Below are 21,877 nucleotides of genomic sequence, written 5' to 3'. Positions count from 1 at the left end.
CATAACATTTTGCTACAAGTCCCTAAGTTCGACCTTGGATCATTTGAGAAACTTGCGATCTCGTTATACTTGGTGAGAGCGAAAGAAAACTTGTGATAGGAATGCATGGTCATTGCACACGAGATTAACGCATACTTTCCATTCCAATACATGACCACCGACACATGAGAACAAACATATAGATTAAGACATGCATCATATATGCACTTCTAAATTTTCATCATCAGCATACTTTGACCTAACAGTGAAAATAAATATTTATAGAACAAATCGCAGTGTTGCAATGTTGCCTTGTGTTTGGGCCAAAGAAGACACACGCGTGGACGTAAAGGGAAGCGTCACTCTAATCGGAGTCTTGCAACGTTGCCCTGCACACCAACATTCTACCTTCCAGTGTCAGGCAAGCATTGGACCAAGGCAAAGGTTGAACGTTGCGATGCTGAAGTAGGGGCATTTTGGTCTGTTTGCTCCTTTGAAGCTCATATGCTCAAATTGACTCCATTTTACTTAAAATTAATCCTTTCGGCTCCAAATACTCGATTCTACCTCTTGATTTCTCGGTACCTATAAAATAGGGCAATAAACACATATAATCCAATAACAAGCCCGAATTAAGCTAGGAATAATAACTCTTTTTGAGAGTGTTGATGGGAAAAGGAAAGGAAAATAAATATGATTGTCTTATGTTATGAGTTACTCTCCATGCGTTGAGGCCATGCGTTGGACTAGAAAATATGAAATATGCATTAAGCTCGTATGCAATGACCTTGTGTTTCAATCACAAATTTTCTTGCTTTCTCGCCAAGTATAAGGAGAACGCAAGTTTCTCGGGATGATCCAAGGTTGAACACAGAGACTTGTAACTTAATAATGTTGTGAAGTAATGCATTTGAGGCGATGAATAAAAGTAAAAAGACAGAAGTTAATGAAATATGCGCTGCTCCTACTCCTAACTAAATAGATTGAGCAATGGAAGTTTAACTATGAGGATTGGTAGAGATGCAACAATTGTTAACGCATAATAATATTCATTATGTTAGGTCGCTTAAGTAATCCCAGCTCACCACACTAATGCATCGCACACCTCTCAGTGGCCAGCTGCATGCTTATATCTCTATAATGCATAGTTGCATCGAGCATGAGATCGTTCCTATCTCTGGGAACAAAGCTTACCTTACTTTAGTGTGTTCCACTACTCACCTCTCAGGCAGTTAGTTGCAGCTAATCAGCTCATAGACAAGCATTACGATAACCTCACACCAAGGGAAGAGGATTAACTCACTATACTTCTATAACACACACCTGTCGGTGGGTTGCTACATGCGTCCTATCTCTAGGCAACATGACTGAGTATGCGACTATCTTCGATACTCAACTCAACGATGATAAAGACAAAGAAGATGATGAAGATGGTGCTGAAGGAACTAAGATATGCATTGATTACAAATTGTATTAATGATTTAACCAAAATGTAATACAATACAGAGATAAGAGGAGAGGTGGAAGGCTAGATGCAAGCAATCTCTTTCTTTTCGCCCGAAATGCGTCAAGGCTACTAGTGGCACAATGGATGGATGGTGGAGAAGTCTCTCTTGAGCTCTATCTACGAAGAAACTCCAGTCGTCACTCGAAAGGGCCTGTGGAGGTGGAGAATCCTCAAAGAGTGTCTGCTTATGCTCTCATCTGTGATCACAAGGATCTGCTTTAAGGCAGAAACTCGGATGTTTTGAAGTGAAGATCCAAGGTGTTATTTATAGAGCTTAAACACCGAAAGCGTGATGATTGCGTTCTGAGTCACTGCTACTTTTGTCGCGGTATGGGCAATGTCAACATCACCTTATCTTGTTGATACTCCCAAGGTATGCATTCAGGCTTGTTTCTCTTGAAGTGTCAACGCATTCCACCCACTTGGCGATCAATTTCCATTACGATTATCACTCAGTGGACGCGACATTCCATGCGGCGAACTAGTCTTTATGAAACTTTTCATGCGGTTACTCTTGCGGCGGACTAAGGTCGACACATGCGGTCAATCCCTGCAACGACTGCAAAAAAAAAAAAAAAAAGATGCTTTGTTGCAGGATAACGCATGATATAAGGTTAGTGAGGATTTCTAATGCTAGTCGACGCAAGCTCACTTTTTCACATGAATTCTTGGTATTATTGACACATATTCTTCTTATTAGCCTTCATAATTCTAAGTAAAAGGCTACAATAGCTTGTATTTCTACAACTATTAGAGTGCTATTAGCTACTTCTGCCAATGAATTTCTTTTGTTTTATTATCTACTGTTAAACAATTTTTCTTTAAAATTCCTCATTTGATAATCATTTGGTTGTTTTTATTTTTGAAAACTAAACCTATAAACACAACCCTATAAACATAACTTATGCCTATTAATTGTTTGGTTTTGATATATAGGTTTTAGGAGTGTGTTCTAAAAAGTAAAAACTAAAAAAGTAGTTTTAAAAAACTTTTCTTTGTTTTTAAATTTAGCTAAGAATTCAAGTGTTAGTCCATAAAAATGAAAAATATGGTAAGTAGATGAAATTCACTGGGAAGAAATTGTGAGGGAAAAATCACAAATTTAAATTCAAATAGTTCTAACAAAGAATAATTCTTATTAATAGAAAAAAAAACCAAAGTATTTACAATTGATCATCAATAAGGGATTCTTTGCTCACGCACGATTTCTTTTTTTTTTTTTTTCTGTCTGACGACTTCATTACGTTGTCATTCTTCTTCTCTTCTCTTCTCTTCCCTTCTCCTTCTTCTTCTCCTTTTCTTCTTCTTCTTCTTCTTCTTCTTCTTCTTCTTCTTCTTCTTCTTCTTCTTCTTCTTCTTCTTCTTCTTCTTCTTCTTCTTCTTCTTCTCTTCTAGGTTTTTAGATCATAAGTATGATGTAGGCTTTCTTTTTCTTCTTCTTCTTTTCTTTTCTAGGTTTCCAGAATCTTGGAATTCTATCAATTTGGTTGTTGTATTTGTGTTCTTTTCAATTTTTTCTTAATTTTTATTATTCTTTGGTTTTTATTTTTTGTTGTGCAAATAGATAGTTTTTGTGTGAATATTTATGGATGTGATCATTTTTCTACCACTGATAGACAATGATAAAGATTTATCACTATCTATCAATGATACACGGTGATAGAGCTCTATCATCAGTGATAGACTGTGATGGAGCTCGTGATAAACAGTGATAGAGCTCTATCATAGTCTATCACTGATAGATACTGATAGAGCTCTATCACTGTCTATCACTTATATAAAGTTATAGAACTATATACATATTAATATTTCCTTATATAATCTTCTTTTCCTTTTTTTGAGTAACTTGATACTATGGTTAATGTTCTTGCAATTGAATCTTAGGATTCTATCAATTTTGTTGTTGTATTTGTGTTCCTTTCAACATTTTCTGAGTTTTTATTATTCTTTGTTTTTGATTTGTTGTTATACAGATAGATAGTTTTTTATGTGAATATGTATGGATGTGAACATTTATCTACAACTGATAGACAGTGATAGAGATCTATCACTATCTATCAATGGTAACGGTGATTAAGCTCTATCACCAGTGATAGATTGTGATTGAGCTCTAATACTATCTATCTCTTATATAAAATTATAGAGCTATATGCATATTCATATTTTCTTATATAATCTTCTTTTCTTTTTCTTGCAGTAACTTGATACCATGATTAATGTTCCTATAGTTTTTTTTTTATGGTGGACAGTGGACTTATTATAATTCTTATGAGAATTATAGTGTTGTTGGAGTTTTTGTTGATGATATGATAAACTTCAATGGTTTAGTTTGTTTAATATTGGGTGAAATTTAGTTGATGTTTCTATAGATTTATCAGTAATATTGGATTTTGATCAAACTAATATTCAATCTATATTCCAAATAAAACAAGATAAGGATGTTAGTTGATATCTGTCTTTGGCTAAAGATTCAAGGACTAGGCATCCTTTAGTTGCTCATGTTAATCATCATTTTGTAGAAGGATCTTGTACTGGTATTAGTGGTGGAGGCGGTGATAGATTGCTATGTTTAGGTTCTTCTAGTTCTTCAAATGATCACGTTATACTAGATGTTTGTTTTAATGGTGATTTGAAGGAAAAAGATGTATTTGAAGTAAAGAAATACTATCCAAGAATTTTTATATAATAGTAGTGAATAAGAATTTTCAATTTAGGACTACACAATAAAATTCAAAGTCACTTGAGTTGAAATGTTTGCAAGAAGGATGTCAATGGTATGTTCGGGCATCTCAGTACAAGAAAAGTGAGTTATGGATGCTACATATTTTACCATAATTGTTCAATGAATACAACTCAAAGGTGTCATAGGAAAGCTTCTTCATCTGTAATTGGAGACTGCTTAAAAGAAGATTTTAGGCTGAAAGAAATGAATCCAAGTATTAGTTATCAAAGTATCAATTATCTGTAACTGGAGACTGCTCACAGTTGTTCTTAAGGCTTGTACTAAGCTTGGTGTTAATATTAGTTATCAAAAAGCTTGGAGGGCAAAAGAACACGTATTGAGATCCTTAAATGGTGATGCAGATGAGTCATATAACTCGATTCATTAGTTTTTTGAAAGGTTGAAAGAAATGAATCTAAGTATTACTACAAATGAAGTATTCTTCTTATAAAATTTATATCACTGTCTATCATAGATATCGCATCGCTTAGAGCGCATCATTGGTAAACAATCACATAGTACCATTGTATAGTAAATTCAACGTATTGTTTAGTTCCCATGCCTAAGCTAAACGATCGCTTAGTGCTATCGTATAGCAAATTGAACGCACCGTTTAGCTCTCACAGGTACACGATCGTCTAGCGTTCAACATCATAATGACCAGCGCCCATTGCTATACGTTTGTCTAGCTTTTCTTCATATCGTGTAATGTCAGGAGCTGGACGATCATTTAATAACTGGAACCTCATCAACGATTTTAAGTAGAAGTTGAAAAACTGGAACAGCAGCTCGACCTCCTTCACTTGTTTCTTCAATTACATCTTAATTTCGACTCTAATGACTCCAAATAAATTACAGACTCTTGCTAACACATAAAATTTCATCAAACAAGAGCCAATTATAAATTTAAATGAGAAATTAAAGAGAATTAAAATGTCAAATCTTAGAAAACCATATCAGTGCACCAACTTCATATTTCTCATATAAAACACCCACCAAAATTAAATTAAACCGAATTGAATGCTTATTTGATGCTCTGATACCAATTGTAGGATTCTATCAACAGTAGTGGAAGCAAAAAATCATCTAAGCACTAAAATTCACTAATTTTGGAAAAATATAAAGCATGTTTTGCGAAAACAAGTGAGTTTCAAGACATACCTATTGCAGAACTTCTTCAAAGCTCCTCCACCAGCTACTATCTTCTCCAAATCTTGTTGTAGACCACCTCAATATCTTCCCCACTATTCTCTTGGTGCTCTAGATTTAGTTGGAGGAACTCAAAACAAGCTTGAATCAAGGGTAGAAGGAGAAATGCTCACTGCAAAAAATCAGCTGAAGAACTCTTTCTTTAAACCAAAATTTCTCTCAAAATCTCTATAGATTGCATGCCCGATTTTCACTCTAATCTCTTCATTATATTGCAAATCAACAAGCAAAGAGAAGAGTTGCATGAGTTGCAGCTCATGCTTAGAGAAGACAAGGCAAAGATAATGCCATTTGAGTGAGCTACTTGGTGATGGATATGGAAAAACCTCTTTTTCCATTTTATGTGTTTTGTTTGTTTTATTTTTTTTTCTTTCAATTTTATCATAAACTCAAAATTCTGATTTAGAAAATCTATTTGATTTTTAAAATGAAAAAATTAATTAATTTCATAAATTAATTATTAAATAAAACTTATTTAATTTAATATCAAATATGAAATTAATTTTAACACATATCCATCTTTATCTATTTAAATCATATTTAAAATAAATTCTCCTATTCCATTTAATTCTAAAATTAAACATAAAATTATATCTCATGCTATTTTAGAGCTAGTCCGTTACGACCTAATAGGGGGGACCTCGCGGACCTATAGATCATGGGCTCTAACGATCCAAGATTAATTGGCTAAACTCATTAGACCAAATTAATCTCCATTCGTTAACTAATGGGTCACTCCACTAAAGACCATAGTTGCACTCCTCTTACTGTAGATATATTATGTCCACATGATTTATCCATAATCAACAGTCGACACTTCACAGGTTGTTCGTAATAATAGCTGGGTCAAATATTTGTTTTACCTTGAGATTATGTCTTATTCCTCAAGTCCCTACTGATCCTCTAATGAATAATTGGTTTGTGATCCAATCACTAAACCAAATTCTCTCAGCCCAGTGAGAGAGTGGGGCCTCTTGTTCAAAACTTGGATTCAGTACTCTAGAGAACAACCTTTCTTCTATCCCTAAATTAGGTAGGCGTGAACTCCGTCTTGCACCCTATGTCCCCAGCTATCTATCCGATCTTACCACTGAAATGTGAGTCTTATTGAGCCAGCGCAGTTGAGCCTACCCTCAACTATGAAAATCTAAGGGCAATCTTGAATAAACAGAAGTTCATAGTTAGCTCAGGATTAAGATCAAGTTACCTAGGTCATCTAGGTGAAATAATCAGTTTTAGAAAATAAACAGCATTATAAATTAAGAGTAACTTATTTATTGGTCCTGATCTTATGAAAACTCATTGCATAGGATGCCCCCACTCCTCATGTCATAACATGTACGAATTAGGATCACATCGTATGTAGCACTTTAGAACTCTTTGTAACAACTACAGAGTAGGCCGCATCCAATGGTGTTATCAGAATAAGGCACCCAACCTCATTCATATACGATAGATCATTTTGATTATTTACTTGACCCCAATCCACTCTTATGTCTCCACATAAAGTTGAAGTATTCATACAATAGTCATGGGTCTTAGTTTATTGGATTTAGACTTTCATACAATTTATGAGATCAATTCAAAGTATATTGATAATAGAAAATGTTTATTATTTTACAAACTGCGCGTTTTTAGGATATAAAACCCAACAATACACCCACTTGAACTAAAACTTCAGTGGATCAATATGTAAAAATATATACAATGTTGAGTTTACATGTAGAAAATAAAATGTACAAATACAATAACCAAGGGCATTACAATACCCACAAATTCTCCCACTTGCCCTAGTGATACAAAACTCGTAGACCTAGTCCTACTAGGTAACCCTCAAACACTTTAGCCGAGAGGGCCTTTGTAAATGGATCAGCTATGTTTCTTTTGCCGATTCACTTGCCGCTACATACTTAGCTTCCATTGTGGAGTCCACAATACGACTATGTTTGTTGCTCCTCCACACAACTGCTCCTCCGTTAAGAGTGAATACTGACCCGAAGTTGATTTCCTCGAATCAATATCGGTCTAAAAGTCAGAATTAGTGTATCCAGTAAGGATCAAATCCTTCATACTCAAGAATATAATCTCTCGTTCTCTGAAGATACTTGAGAATGTTTTTAACAGTAGTCCAATGGTCACGACCAGGATTGGACTAAAATTTGGTGACAATTTCTACGACATAGCATATATCGGGATGAGTACACAACATTGCATATGTCAAACTCCCAACTGCAAATGCATATGGAATTTGATTCATCTCCTCAACTTCTTGAGGTATTTTAGGACTTTGTTCCTTAGACAGGTGAATTCCGTGCCTGAAAGGTAAAGATCCTTTCTTGGAATTTTGCATTTTATACCTAGACAACATCTTATCTATATAAGATGCTTGAGATAATGCCGATGTTCTATTCTTGTGATTCCGAACAATTTGGATTCCAAGAACATACTGTGCTTCTCCCAAATCTTTCATTTGGAATTGTGAAGTCAACCATCTCTTAACATCAACTAGATATTCTATCTCATTCCCAATGAGTAAAATATCATCAACATACAACACCAGAAAAGCGGCAGTTTTGTTGACGATTTTCTTGTAGACACAGGGTTCGTCAATATTTTGTTCAAAGTCATAAGATTTGATCGCAGCATCAAATCTCATATTCCAGGATCTAGAAGCTTGGTTTAATCCATAAATGGATTGATTAAGCTTGCAAACCTTTTCCTCTTGACTCTGCTGTATAAACCCTTCTGGTTGAGACATATAGATACTCTCTTCAAGATAGCCATTTAGAAAAGTTGTTTTGACATCATTTGCATATTTCATAACCATAAAATGTGGCTATGAACAAGAGTATTCTTATATACTTTATCATGGCAAATGGAGAGAAGGTTTCTTCAAAATCTAACCCTTCTCTTTGGGTAAACCCTTTTGCTACTAGTCTAGCTTTGTAGGTCTGTATCTTACTAGCTTGGTCTTGTTTTCTCTTGTAGATCCATTTGCAACCGATGGGTTTTACCCCTTCAGGTTGATCTACAAGATCTTAGACAGAATTGAAATACATAGATTCCATTTCAAGGTCCATGGCTTTAATCAATCGGTCTTTGTCCACATCGTTCATTGCTTGATTAAAAGACAATGGATCCTCTAAACCATAATCTGGTATGATGACTTGATTTCAATTAAACCCATGTACCAGTCAGGCTGTTGCATAACCTTCCCACTACAATGAGGCATTCTCAACTCTTGAGAAGGATGTAAAGTATCAGTTTCATCAACAACTGTAATATTGATTGAAAGAAGGATATCAAAACAATTCAATATGTCTATGTGTTTTTATAAAGAAATCACAGTCGAAATTTGCTATTATAATTGTATATGTTGATTACTTAAATATAACTGGGATTCCTGAACAACTTTCAAAGGCAATAGAATATCTTAAGAAATAGTTTGAGATGAAAGATCTCGGAAGAACAAATTTTTTCCTTGGCTTGCAAATTGAGCATCTAGCAGATGAGATATTTGTTCATCAATCAACTTATATAGGAAAAGTTTTTGAAAAAGTTCTATATGGACAAAATACATCCATTGAACAATCCAATAGAAGTTCATTCACTAGATGTGAAGAAAGATATATTTTGACCTCGAAATGATAATGAAGAACTTCCTCGTCCTGAAGTACCATATCTTAGTGCAATTGGTGCACTTATGTATCTTGCTAATAATACAAGACCAGACATTGCATTTACAGTAAATTTATTAGTAAAATATAGTTCTTTTCCAACAAAAAGACACTGGAATGGAATTAAGCATATACTCCGTTATCTTCAATGAATGATTGATATAGGTTTGTTTTATTCAAATAAATCGAATTTAGATTTGGTTCGTTGTGTAGCTTCTGGATATTTATCTAATCCACACAAAGCTAGATTTCAAATAGGTTATCGATTCACAAGTGGACAATGAAACAAACCATAATGGCTACTTCCCTAAATCATGTTGAAATTCTTGCAATTCACGAGGCTAGTCGAGAATGCGTATAGCTAAGATCAATGAATCAGAAAATTTGTGGAGCATGTGGTTTGTCTTCTAGTAAAAATCATGTAATGATATTATACAAAGATAACACAACATGCATATCCTGAATCAAATGAGGATGTATTTAAGTAGGATATATTTAAGGAGATAGAGTAAACCATATTTCACCAAAGCTTTTCTATACTTATGATCTTGAACAAAATGACGAGGTCACTATACAACAAATTTGTTCGAAAGATAACTGGTAGACATATTTACAAAGACATTACCTATTGCAGTCCTTGAAAAACTGGTGCATGACATTGTAATGCAGCAACTCAAACTTGTGCATAACATTGTAATTTTTTCTAGTAAGACTTTAACGAGACATATTTCATATATATAATAGGCATCTAAGGGGGAGTATTATAAATATTATGATAATAGATGCCCATTAAATTCTCATGCTTTGTGTCAGTTGACCATGTATCATGTCCCCATTTTCCAAAGTATCTTCCATGTGTCTCAACATTACACATTACTAATGTCCATGTAGTCCACCTTCTACATGCCAAATTGCCTATAAATAATGGCATTTGATGGGTTTTTGAAGACACACATTGGGCAAATTCCATAAAAATTAGAGAAAGTTGAGAATTTAGAGAAACTTCTTATTTTATATTTTGCTAATTTATTTTATTTTGTTTATTTATATATTATCTTTAATTTATTTCAATATTTATTTATTTTACTATTATATTATATTATATTTATTTTAATATTATATTTTATTGGTATCTATGTTCTTATTGCGCTCCTCAAGTTCATAACATTATCATTATTATTATTGTATATCTTTCATATTTTAGGATCAAGCTCCACCCTCACCTTTGTTAAGGATATTTTAATATTATATTTTAATGGTTTTGCTTCGTCTCTTTCTTTTTTTCTTTTTTTATTTGCTTTTCTTTCTCTCGTTTTTGCTTATAGTTTTTGCTTCTTCTCTTTCTTTCTTTTTTATTTTCTTTCCTTTATCCGGTTTTTGCTTCTTCCTTTTTTTTTTTACTTTTTTATTTTCTTTCTTTTCCTTCTTCTTCCATTTCTTTTTTTTTTAATTTTTTTAATTTCTTCGGTTTTTTCTTCCTCCCTGTTTTTCTTTTCTTTTTTTTTTTTTTTAATTTTCTTTTCTTTCTCCAATTTTCTTCTTCCCTTTCCTTTTTTTTTTTTTTTTTTTTATTTTCTTTCATTTCTCTAGTTTTTTCTTCTTTTTTTTTAATTTTCTTTCTTTTCTCCTGTTTTTGCTTCTTCTCTCTCTTTAAATTTTCTTTCATTTATCCAATCTTTTCTTCTCCACTTCATTTCATATGAATTCTGAGGTTGAGTTTCGTACTCAAGACTTGAAAATATCCAATTCATAAGTAACGTAGCATCAACAAGCCAATCATCAAGTTTGATTATTATAACGAAACATTAAATATAAATAGCAAATGAAAACGGATTTGAAAGAAACTACCTTTTTTAGTCCAAAAATTTGCACCATTTTTAGAAAATTTCTTAAAACTTTGAATTAAGAAACGAGAATAGTTATTAAACAAGTTTATTTCTCAAAAAATGAGAAATGTGTATAGTACCAAACAGGCCAATAGCATTTTTCCTCTTTTTATAGGACTAATATTTTCTTAAAGTCTATCAGTGATAACCACTAATATTTTCTATCATCGATAGCTTAATCTTTGATGATTTTTTTCACAGTTAATAGCTACTTATAGAAGTCTATCGTTGATAGCCAAATTAGAGAATTTAATTAATAAAGTTGAATCTTGAATTAAAGTGTAAGTGAAATGCCTAGAAGTTAAGACTAATAGCATGTTATCATTGATAGAAGTTATCAACGATGACATGTTATGTGATGGTAAAAAGGAATCACAGAAGTTATCTCTGATAGCATGTTATCAATGATAGAAGCTATCACCGATAACTACGATATAAGTGATATAAGTGATATTGGTGATAGAACTTAGGTGATATCTGTATATCGATGATATTAATGATATAAAAGTCAATTTCATTTGATGAAATTCTATCATTGATAGCCACTGCTAAAAGTTATCGGTGATTGCTACTGATTGAAGTTATCAATTATAGCCATAACTATCAGTGATATCTGTATATCAGTGATATGACTTAGGTATATATCAACAAAATGAATGATATTAATGATATTCGTGATATGACTTAGGTAAATACTAGAGATAGTCACTTATAGACCTGTCATTGATAGACTTCTATGTAGGATTGTATCAATCGCAGTGGAAGAACAAGGATTATCTAAGCATTCAAATTCACTAATTTTGGCATAATATAAACATGCTTCTGTAGAAAAATGGGTTTCAAGACATACCTCTTGAAGAACTTCTTCAAAGCTCCATCTCCAGTAGCAATCTTTTCCATATCTTGTTGTAGACCATCTCAAGATGTTCCCCTACTATTCTCTTGGTGCTCTAGATTGAGTTGTGGGACTCAAAACAAGCTTGAATTAAGGGATGAAGGAGAAAAGCTCACTGCTGCAACAAGGTTGAAGAACCTTTCTTCAAACCAGTTTTTCTCTCAAAAACCTTTTGATTGCATGCCCGTTTTACACTCCAATCTTCTCAATATATTGCAGATCAACATGCAAAGAGAAGAGTTACATGTGTTGCAGCTCATGCTTGGAGAAGACAAGGCTAAATGGTTGCTTCATGAGTGAGCTAGTTAAGTGATGGATAATGGAAAAATCCATTTTTCCATTTAAATGTGTTTTTGTTTTCTTTTTCAATTTTATTTAAAAATCAAAATTTGATTTAATAAATTTATTTGATTTTAAAAATGAAAAATTAATTAATAAATAAAACTTAATTAATTTAATATCAAATATTAAATTAATTTTAACACATATCCATCTTTATATATTTAAATCATATTTAAATATATAAATTCTCCTATACCGTTTAATTCTAAAATTAAACATAATTATATCTCATATAATTACTAATTCCCTTAATTCTAATTTGAACGTTTCAAATTAACTTATCACACTATTCTAGAGCTAGTCCGTTACGAGCTAATAAGGGGACCTCGCGGATCTACAAATCATAGGTGCCAATGATCCGAGATTAATTAGCTAAACTCATTAGACAAGATTAATCTCTATTCGTTAACTAATGTGTCATTCCACTAAAGCCCATAGTTGCACTTCCCTCACTGTAGATATATTATGTCCACATGATTTAACCATAATCAGCAAATCGACCCTTCACAGGTTGTTCGTAATAATGGCTGGGTCTAATGTCTGTTCTACCCACGAGATTATGTCTTATTTCTCAAGTCCCTACTGATTCTCTAATGAACAACTGGTTTGTGATCCAATCACTAAACCAAACTCTCTCAACCCAGTGAGAGGGTAGGGCCCCTTGTTCAAGACCTGGATTCAGTACTTGAGAGAACAACCTTTCTCCTATCCCTAAATCGGGTAGGCGTGAACTCCGTCTTGCACCCTATGTCCCCAGCTATTTAATGATAATAATTTAAATATAAATATGATAACTAACTTATCATAATATATACAAATATAACATATAACCTATAGTTTTAATATTGTATCACATACAATATAAACTATATTTTCTTTTCTATTTTATATGACATTTAATATAAATCCTATTTATATTAAATTAACAACCATGAATCCAATTCATAGAAACTATATTTGAATCTAATTCAAATATTTATTTTCACCCATTAAGCTATAATGTATCAAATACATTACGACAATTATATCACATATAATTGAAAAAACATAATTACATCATATATAATTAAATCCCTCTATTAATTTGAACATTTCAAATTAATCAAAAAATTGATTCTCAACTAAATCCCATTGAGCTACCAAGGGGACCTCATGGACCCGTAGCTTGAAGCTTCAATAGTACATGAATAACTAATTAAACTCTTTTAATTACATTATTCACCAACCGTTAACTGTGGGAACTCCACTAAAGACTGACAGCTGCACTCTTCATACTACAGATATATTTCTATGTCCATTGGATATAACAAATCAACAGTACGATGACCCTTCACAAATTGCTCGTAAGTACAGCTAGGCCAAATTATTGTTTTGACCCTGTAGTTACATTTAACTTTTTAAGTACCACCGATCCCTCTAATGACCAATAGATCATAGTCCAACTATGACTAAACCCCTCTCGAGCCAGGAGATGGTATGGCGCCACATTGTTCAAGACCCGAAATCAGCTCTTAAGGGAGCAATTTATCTACTTACGCCTTCCTCGGGGAAGGAGTGAATTCTATCTTGTGTAGCTGTGTTCCCAACTCCCCAATCAGATGAATCCCTAAAATGGTAGGCTTATTGAGTCGGCGATCTGGTCACTCTCACCCATACAAATCAAAGGATCACCCTCATAGGCTCAGTTCACAACTCACTCAAGATTCAGGTCATGTTACCTATGGTCATCCTGGTGAAATGTAAGTCTATATCATGAACTGCGTTATATAATGAGACTAAACATTTCATGGTCTGGTCTTATACAAACTCCTTTGTATAGAATATCCCTGCTCGCATGTCTATATATGAATGATCAGGATCAAATCATCTAGCACTTTACAACAATTATAACACCTACAAAGTGGGCCATACTCATAGTGTCACCAGGATAAGGTACCCAGTCTTATCCATCCACTACAGACCATTTAGGTTATCATTTAAAATGATCTACCCGTATGTCTCTACATTGGATGCTAGTTTATTGGTTTGTAGTTAATGCAACTAAAATATCATATATTTTATAGATAATGAATAAAATATCATATATTTTATTAAATACAAAATGAGTTTGTTCAACAATGTTTACAACTGTAGAACCCTATGAGATTTAGGGCATCAACCCCAAAAAAATGTAACTATTTTAAGGTTGTATTAATGTTTCTTAAATTGAAAGTTATCACTGATAGCAGCTATCAACAATAGCAACTCAAAGTAGCTATCAATGGCTATCATTGATAGCTGCTATTAGTTGATAGTTTTGAATTTGAGAAAATCGGAAAAAGAAACACGGAATGGTTGGCTGCATATGTGCTTTTTAGTCATTTACCTATACAGCTACCATTGATAGATGCTACCAGTGATTTCTGGCGCTAATTTTTTGCCATATCCCTAATATGTTTATCCTTGTTATACATCTTTTATTATTTTGGGCTAATTGTTATCTGTGCAACCAACTTTTTTGTTAACCTTCCTCCAATGGCCAAATTTGAATCTAACTTCTACTTCTTTTGAAATCTCATTTTTTTCTCTGTTTTGACAACAACTTCTCTATAAAAACTTCATCTTCTGCAATTCTTTTTTATTTTATGGAAAAGCTATCCTCGACACTATTTTCTTCTATTGTGTTCAACATTGTCCATGAGTGCTTAAATCTATATATCTAACCATTTGAGAGCATTTCTTTAGGTTTTCGATTTCATAGTTTCAATTGAGAATTTGAATAAGGTGTGAGTACACCTTCGGTTTAAGCATAGTAGTTTAATCCCGCAAAAAAGAATTTGGTCTAGTGGTTTGATCCTAAACCCGATTAAAAGGGGATCATCGCGCTTTTGTTTTTAACTTGTTTAAAAAGATCGGTATAGGTTGGATCTTAATCTTGCAAAATGATCGGTTGGAGGTTGACTTTTAAACCTGTAAAACGAGTGGTAAATCAGTTTGGTTTTACCTGTTAAAAAATCAATGTAGTAAAAATACCAAAGAAAGTGTTTTAAGAAGTGGAGTAGAGATTTCTGAACCATTATAAAAATTACTAGTGTCATCTCTTTCTCCTTACTCTTTTTAATCCTAAAATTTAATTACTATGTATATAGATTGCATACTTACAAAATCTTCAATGTGCTATTTTTCATTCCTTGGCAATCCATTCCTCCCATTGCCTGAAAAATATAAAGGAAGAAAGAATGAGTATAGCAATACCCAGTAAGTGACTGGTTACTAGGCACTCTAGGTAACATGTTAACTTGTCTATCTAGGCATCGGTGTACTACTAGGCGCTCTAGGTAACCTATTAGAGACTAGTGAGAAGTCTTGGGACCCACTGAACTATGTAAATATTATTATGATGTTTTATGTTGGTGTTGGGCCCAGTGTTGAGAGGTTGTTTTTTTTTAAAAAAAAGTTTGTTTAGTCTGGTGAATGTTATATGAGATCCAAGGTTTCTTAAGTGGGTTAAGGAAGCTCGTCAAGTAGTGGATGCCACAAAAGCTAAAAAATAGTACTTATCCTGATACAGGTTCTTCATTATAAAAAATTCAACACTTATTTATTTTTTTAAGGAAAGACTTTTTATTCACTATCCAAAGATCAAACTCATCATTTATGTCGGAGCTTGTAAGAATAAATTAAATGTGACTCATCCATGCCTTCCGTCCTTTCACATGCATAGGTTGTGATTCTTACATGAGTTTCACTCTTTCACATCCACGAGTTATTCCTTCATCACATGGTTAAATATTTGCATCTTATTCAAACTAACAATCAATTTATAGAAGAGTTATGACAATGAATAATTCCATAAATATATATCATTTCTAAATTTGAAGGACACACTATTTTTCCATCAAAATTTTCTTGAAGATAAGTTTGCCTTACAATGTAATGTTTGTTGGATGAATGAGGTATTCCATCCATAAGAATGCAATGTAATCTATCTAAAGAGACAACTACACATCAAATAAGACACTAGACAGAGTAAAATTGCCTTCCCAGGTGCACCAATGTTAACTCTTCTTAGGTGCTCTGCATACTATCATCTGATGGGTTGTGGTTGCATCTTGAGTGCAACTTTGACATTTCTTTTTATATATTACACAAAAACGTGAGGAAAACTAAAAAATTAACTCTTGTTCCACCTATTTTTTCTTTATTTTACTAATCAGGGCTACGGAAACATGCTTGTCTTGGTTTTACATAAAATCACATGTAATACTAATGTATATGACACTGAGCGCATGCTTTCTACTCAATAATTTAAGCTTTTTAGACTAAATAACTCACCTAAAGGAATGTTATCGGCAAGAGACAAATAATTATGTTATCATAAATATCTTTTGCACAATCGACAAAAGATATGCAACATCAACCTTAAATAAATTAATTAAAGGAAAAACAAAAAGGCGAACCCACAAATGTCACTGTATCTAATAGTTAAAGTGTTAGCGAAGATCCATATGTATATATATATATATTTGGTTAACAAAATAAAAATTTTAATTTTAGCTCGAAATTCTCATATATATATATATATATATAATATCACGACTCAACTATTTGAGCAAAGTGCTTGGATCGCTAGTCTTGCAAACAAGCTAGTAGCATTGTCTACTCCAAAAAACCTTGCAGATACATCAATAGTACAATTTTTCACACCAATGCAAGTCTTTTCCACCAAAAGCGTGCTTCTTTTCACATCCCACGAGCCTTTCTTAAAGGAACCACATTTTCCCTCTGGATTTCCATAGCTAGCAAATTGAATTTCAGAGATTATGCGTCCTCCTTGACATGACAACTCTAAGGTGCTTCCTTCATTAGCCTTTGCACAGATAGTTCCTATAGTGATGGTTTGAATTGACACTTGTTGAGGATTTCCTCCAAATTCTTCAAATAAAACAAGCGTGTTCGTGTCGTTTGAAAGAAACGATCTCGGAACGTGATACCATCTTTGAGAAGGGTTCCCACAGTTTCCAGCACATTTGCTAGGATTGTATGCACCTCTGTAGTCACAATTTGCACTGCAACTATCATTGCTGGCAATAAAAGAAGGCCAAAATCGGCCTATGCTTACCCCATTTACCCAAGCTTGGCCTTTTCCCATTCCTTGCATGTCCAATGTTACTGGGTCAGTTCCTGGAGGAGTCTTAAAGCTAGTTTTGTACCATGTCATTCGTCTTCCAATAGACTTGTTATTTAATGCTCTCCATTTTGTTCTTTGTGAGAACATCGGGTCGTATAGTTTCTTCATTTCTCCATTTAGTCCAACCTTATAAAACCATAGGTTTGACGTTAAATCAATTGTGACATTTCCTTCTCCAATTAAAAAAATAGGACCTCCCTCAATTCCCGTTGGCACTGTGTCATAAAATGCACCGTAATTATTCAATCCAACTGTGGCACTTAAAAGAGTTATTATGTTTTTTCTCGATTTTAGTAGAATAGGTTTCTCAAACACAAAACTCTGCCCATCGCTCCTCCATTGTGACCCGATATACCTTCTATTTGTAAAAGCATGAAGCACATGACCTTTTGTATTTACTCGAAGAGTCACATTTCGAAGAGGAAATGTTGCATTGGTTTCAACGTTTGTCATATACCACAGGTAGTCACTGGCATCAACAGTAGTTCCTTTTTGTTCCAAAAGATGGTTCGCCTTAAATTTACCCCTTCCATGTAATGTGTCTTTCATGGGCTCTGCAGCCCACATCCACAAGAGTTTTGCATTGTCTTTTGCATGTTGCTCCTTCACAAAGATAGATGTTTGAGAATTCACCTTTGCAGTATTGTAAACCTCCTTGTTGCAACCATCAAGAATGGTCACGGACCAAGCTGGCACAAAATATTTTCCATCTGTCTGCAGATCTATGGTTGCATCCCTGCTACCATCTGTATTGCTTAAGAAGCAAAACCTCTCCCCTGTTGATGGGTTGGAGAACTTCGTTAAAGTGAGAGAGCTACCATAGTGTTGGTTTGAGTGAGTGCCATTTGTGAGAATCTTCTCTCCCAATTTTATTGATGCATGGAGTTGTTTAAGATGCCCCCATTTGGGTTGATTTAAGTTCCCATATTCGTCAAGTGGGGCGTCGTAATCGTAAGACGTAGTGATGAATGGACCGCCCGATGTTCTTCCAAAGTTGGTGCCTCCATGGTACATGTAGTAATTGTTAAGTATGCCACCAGATTGAAAAAACCTAGCCACAGAAAATGCTACGTCTTCTGCAGTTCTGTGAGGGTCTTTATCGCCCCATTTCTTGAACCATCCCACCCAATTTTCAGTAAACATTTTTGGGCTATTAGGATTGTTAGGAGTAAAGTTGTCACAATAGTGTCCATTACACGTATTAATGATAGGTTGTGGGGCATCATTTTGTTGGCACATGATCCATGGAACACCAACATTAAGAGATTCAGCCATTTGAGCACACCAATTGATATATGCTTTTCCTGCATTTCCGTAAGGCGTCATCACATTTCCATACTCATTCTCGATTTGAGCTAAGATTATTGGCCCTCCTTGTGAGGCAAAAAGGTTGGCCTGTTTACACATATTCACTATTTTTGTCGTGAAGGTTTGCATTTCATTCTTGTACACTTGATTGTCAGTTCGTAGTTGGATTCCTGGCATATTGTGCAACCATAGTGGAAAGCCTCCATAGTTCCACTCAGCACAAACGTAAGGACCAATTCTCATTATAACATAAAGTCCCGCATCTTGGACAAACTGAAAGAATTTGATGAAATCTAGGTTTCCAGAGAAATCATATTTTCGTCGTTGCGGCTCGTGACGATCCCAAAAAATATATGTCTCGATTGCATCTAGTCCACCATCTTTAGCTTTCTGAATAAGATCAGGCCACATCTTTTCAGTGCTACGTGGATAATGGATTGAACCTGAGAAGATAATGCGTCGTTCACCATTGATAATTATAGCATTTGAGTCGTAGGTGACATTTGCTCCTGTACAAAAAGATAAGCAAGCTAAAGTAGCTAGAAGAGGAAAAACAAACAACTGAAGCTTAAACATCTTTGTATCTAGCGATTATATGTTTGGTTTTATTCATTTCTTTGAATCAATGTGTTTATATAGGAACACATAGGTACAAAGTTGGTATTCTTTCCAATCTATATTTGTAAAATCGTTTTTTTATGGATTATAAACACGGAAAACATGCTAATCAATTTTCACTGTTCATGTATGAGTTTCTTTGCTAAATTTGGAAAATATTCATGGAAATTATCCTAACAATAACTTTTTTCCCAACTGAAAGTATATATGTAACTAACAAACTTTTCTTTTTCCTAACATAGGTTTGCTTATCTATTAGACATTTTCAGTTTGAATTTGTAATGAGCCAATGATCATAGTTTTCTTTCGTTGGTATAATGTTGTCATTAGCATCTAGGTTGTTGGAGACATGTTGAGCCTATGTTTGTTGAATGTGTTTCATCAATTGAATATGACAGTTGGTTGATTTCAAGTGTTGATTCATATATTTCTCTTTGCCTAAACCCTTCAGAATTCTCCCCTCTGTTTGATCAAATGTTTTAGCCACCTCTCTTAAGAAAATATTGTACAGTTTTGTTGCCAAAATCGGAAAGAAAAAAAAATCCATTTACAGGCGTGACAATTTAAGTAGTGAAGTTCTTTGAAAACATGTCAAATATAAGATTCATTGTAAAATTATAAAATAGGAGTTATGGCATTATGGTTTTTCAAACACGTGATCTTTTATTCCAGTATAGTATCATGTTAAATCATTATGAAACCCAAAGGAGGTGCATGATTTAAGATTTTGAAAATGGAGAGTATGAGCTACTTAGTAAAGCTCATATTTTGTTAGTCGTTTCATAAATCCATATTTACTACAATGTTATATCTTCATGTGTACTCCTTGGCTTCCTTTCAGACCTTTCTTTTTACTTCTTGTGTCTGCTAAATTATCTAATAATTGGTCCTTAGATTTTTTTGTAGTTTATAGCTTTTCTTTGGCCTCTTACAAAACGCATTTTGACGTACCGACCTTACGGTGTTGCTCCCGAAAGACGGCCGTACAAATGAATTTATATGCACCGAACTAACTCTTTATACTAACTAGTAGTATAAGTAGCAAGTCCGGGATCGAACGCAAGAGAGCCAAATATGGATTCCTCAAAAGTTGGAACTTGTAGGAAGTAACCAAGGGGGGGATTTGTGAAAATTGTTAAAATAAATTGTGGAAGCGAAAATTATGCAACGTAAACAATTGAGAAAATTTATTTATCGAACAAATACTTACTTTGGATAATTATTATTTAATTCATTTATCATTAATTCTATCATAGACTACTCAAAAGATACATGAGATTATTTGAATTAAAAACTTAGTCGACTCGATTAAAATCCTAACCGATAGTCCATAAACTCAAGTTGATTAAGAGAAAAGCAAGAATCCTCAACCAATCAATTAATCAACATGCATTAAGATTCAAGGCAAAACTAAGTCGTCTAACTAATTAATTGAGCAAAATTTATCTAAGTTAGAAAGTAAATGCTTGCTAACTGGAATCCCAGATTAACACAACAAACTTACTTAACCCATGCTTCTAGGTGATGACTACCTAACGATTACAAATTAGGGCCAATCAAAGAAATTAATTAAACATGCATAGCTAATTTGTCAGATTATCCTATACATGAAAAGTAAAGAATATGCTAAAGATGTATTCCATAAATTCATAATAAAACTCACAGAATTTTAAAACCAGTCTAAAGAATTAAATTGGAATGAAATTAAACTAACAAACCCAAGCTAAGTTCTTACCCTTTAGCCACTAAACATACTCAAACTCAATACAATTGGTAAAGGGGAAGAATTCTTTTTCAGAGTTTTGGTATAAAAGTGGGCTAAGACTAGGTTGAGACAAAGTGACGGCATTCACAATTGGGTGTGCTAGATCTGATGATATCGGCTGGACCCAGATTCTCCTTTTATAAAACTACTGCAGCATCGCAACGGTAGGAAGGGCGTTGCAACGTTGAGGCAAATAATGGCCAAGCATCAGGCACGCGTTGCAGCGCTGGCCTGACGCTGCATTGCGCGCGCGCTAGGGTTATGCGTCCCTTAAACACCGTAGCGTCGCAACACTCCTAATGCTCTGAAGGAGCATTGCAATGCTGATGCTTCTATCTTTCAGCGTCAAGGTTCAAGCACCAAGGTGCGTTGCGATAATGGCATCATGAAATCTCCAAACCGTTGCAAGCAACACTGCCTTCCATCCAAGCATTCTGTCCAATAGCTTCAAGCTAGAGTTGGACTTAAGCTTAATCAGAGCGTTGCGATGCTTGGTATTGCAGTAGCCTTCTTACTTTGTCATTGGATCGATTTATCTCCTGTACAGTAGCCTTCTTACTTCATCATTGGATCGATTTATCTCATACTTTTTCATTTTAGTGCCTTTTATTTTCGAACGCTTAATCTGACTGCTTGTACACTCGAGTCCTACAAAATAATCAATAAAACCAAATTAAGTATCTAAACAACCTTGAGTTAAGCGGATGAAGATAGCACTTTCAACTGCTATCAACATTTATGTTTTTAGTTATCATATTAATTAAATTAAAAGTAATAGTAAACTTTAAAGTTGGTTCAT

At 33.9% G+C, this 21,877-nt stretch overlaps 1 pseudogene; it reads right to left on the bottom strand.

Moving 5' to 3' along the window:
- Positions 1 to 16,796: 16,796 nt before the first annotated feature.
- Positions 16,797 to 19,282, bottom strand: LOC150036631 (beta-galactosidase 7 pseudogene; annotated as a pseudogene).
- Between the last annotated feature and the right edge of the window lie 2,595 nt (positions 19,283 to 21,877).

The sequence above is a fragment of the Benincasa hispida genome, chromosome 4, assembly GCF_027475165.1.
Source record: "Benincasa hispida cultivar pf3 chromosome 4, pf3_genome.v1.1, whole genome shotgun sequence".
NCBI classification, from domain to species: Eukaryota; Viridiplantae; Streptophyta; class Magnoliopsida; order Cucurbitales; family Cucurbitaceae; genus Benincasa; species Benincasa hispida.
This window is presented reverse-complemented; position numbering and strand designations above follow the sequence as displayed.